The sequence below is a fragment of the Entelurus aequoreus genome, linkage group LG03, assembly GCF_033978785.1.
Source record: "Entelurus aequoreus isolate RoL-2023_Sb linkage group LG03, RoL_Eaeq_v1.1, whole genome shotgun sequence".
NCBI lineage: Eukaryota > Metazoa > Chordata > Actinopteri > Syngnathiformes > Syngnathidae > Entelurus > Entelurus aequoreus.
This window is the reverse complement of record NC_084733.1, coordinates 19,914,165-19,916,664: the sequence shown is the minus strand read 5'-3', so window position 1 is coordinate 19,916,664 and position 2,500 is coordinate 19,914,165. Positions and strand designations below refer to the sequence as shown.

Sequence of the window (2,500 nt, the reverse complement as noted above, 5' to 3'; positions counted from 1 at the left end):
CAATAATATTACAAAACAATATGATTTAAAAACAAAGTGTACTGGATTTTACATAAAAAGTCTGGCTTTTGTCCACATTGTCCAACAGTCAGATAGTCGTACCCTTAGTAAATGATAAATTCATGAGGATCAAGCTGTTCCTTATGGTCCAATTCAGCTGTAAATAACAAAATAGTAGAATAAATGCCAGTGTTAATTTCACGGCAACAACACGAACACATCATATTTAGCATTAGCCTGTTAGCATTAGCATTCAGTTCGCTCGGGTTGAGACTTATAACTACACAAATGGAGTGTCACTGACAGAGCATGTAACCAAGTAATTAGCGAATATCTATACAGTATATGATTTACCTTCCTTCCACTCCTCCTTTATGTCACATTTCTCTTTGAACTACAAGGTCGGAGTCTCAGCGAGCAGCTCGCTTTGCTGTTTCAAAGTCTGCCTGAACACTTCAGATTCCTCTGTAAATACATTTAAAACTGTCTGTCCACTTCTTTATTGCTTCGCGTATTGAAATAAAGTTTGTAAAAATTCATAAACAACATTAAACTGCAAACTAGTTTAAAGACTATGGCTGAGCAAAAATACTGCAAGATAGTTCCACTAAATCAGCGTTCTTCGGCACAAAAATGTCTCACAAAAGTTTCTGCTCGTCGAAAGTTTCTTTTGTTCTTCTTTCTCTCCAACGTTGTATTAGAAATACACACGAAACAACTCATAAAAAAGCTGCCTCGCATAGTGTAATGGCGGTCGTTGTTTTCAAATAGGTGTTTTTAGAACGCCCTGACTGTGTTCAACCAATCAGCGTTCAACCGAACAGATTTACCTTCCTTCCACTCGTCATAAAACCCCACCAAGGTTCATGGGAACATCCGAAAGTCTCAGCTCGCTACTAGGAGATGAAAATAGTTTATGTCTAACTAAATCTGCCTGGGCAGTAGGGCCGGGTAGTAGGGCTGGGTGATATGGACCGAAACTGATACCTCTGTATTTTTAGGCTGAATTGTGATATACGATATATATCGGTATTTTAAACAAAACGTGCAAAGTGTTTAGTTTAAACTCAACACCACAGCAGTGTTGTGAAAATTACTTTTAAAAAGTAATTCATTATAATTACTCGTTACTTAAACAAAAAAATAAATTGAATTACTAATGGGATTACTCTTTAATAAATAATTAATAGTTTCCCTAGTAATTAATTACTAGGGAAACTATTAATGCGTTACTTAAAAAAATAAAATAAAAAACTTTAAATATATGTCATATGCAGTTAAGAGATGTTTATGAGAGCAACGTGTGTGTGTGTGTGTGTGTTTTTTTTAAAGACGGTGTTCGTTGCCAAGCCACGTGTGACTTCAGCAAGGGTTTTAGCTGAACAAAGGCAAATCAAAAGATACTGGTATGGCGGTACTGTCTTAAATATCTATCTTTTTCTAAAACATCCGTCTATTTTCTACCGCTTATCCCTTTCGGGGTCTACAATCGGGCGGAAGGCGGTGTACACCCTGGACAAGTCGCCACCTCATCATACCGGTATTAAATAATACCGGTACACCGCCAAGCTCTCCTGGGTAGTTTTTGATAGAAACACAGGGGGATACTTTATTTACCAGGTTAGACGGAAAAGTTCCTGTAAAAGGTTCTGGCGGTGGAAAAAAGCCTAATCATAAGACAACGCCATAATCAAGCTAGCAGGAGAGTTTCAAAAGGAGGAGCAAGCTGGTATGAGCGGGCTTTATTAGTGTCAAATATAGGCATTTTTATGGGTTTCTCAATTATGTTTATTTGCTATTCGTGGGTGGTCTCAGAACGTAGTCTTCATGAAAAGTGAGGCTGTACTGTATAATAGTTTAGGACTTAAATTTTTAGTAAAGTGCAATGATGCAGATGATGATGGATTAATGATTAAACGACAGTATGAATTGTTATAGATTATACTCCTGCTCTCCTCGCGATCTAAACAATGCTTTCTACTTCTGTGTACGTATTTTATCAGGAAGGCAAAGTGTTCACAAACAGGATACTTCAACAACATAATGGGGTTTTCAAGGTCTGGCTTCTCCTTGGCACTATCAGTAGCCATAACTCAGGCTAGCCAAAGGCAGGGCTGCATTGTATTTGTGTACAGAGCAGACCTGTGACTATCCCCAAATAAACCAACATAGACAACAGTGGACATTTTATTTTTAGTCTATTTCGTTTGTCAAAGTTAAAAATTTGGGTGGGATAGCCAGGTTGTGCAAAGCACACGTCCCCTGCAGAGGATGATGGTTCGCCAGTATAGCGAGACAGTGACCTCACCTCACATCATGTATACCATGTAGGAACTACAGTAGACATTCCTACAGTATGTACTGTATTGAATGTTCCGTAACAAAAAAAAAAATCACATTTACAAATACATAATTATATATTAAATAGTCACCTGTACAACTCTATATATATTAGTCTAATAAACAAACACAGAATATCAATTATCGTGTAGAAACCTAC

At 37.3% G+C, this 2,500-nt stretch overlaps 1 protein-coding gene across 5 annotated transcripts in view; it reads right to left on the bottom strand.

The window, feature by feature from the left end:
* Positions 1–2,500, bottom strand: part of cdin1 (CDAN1 interacting nuclease 1) — a 149,924-nt gene that overhangs the window by 112,067 nt on the left and 35,357 nt on the right. The window lies entirely within an intron of this gene.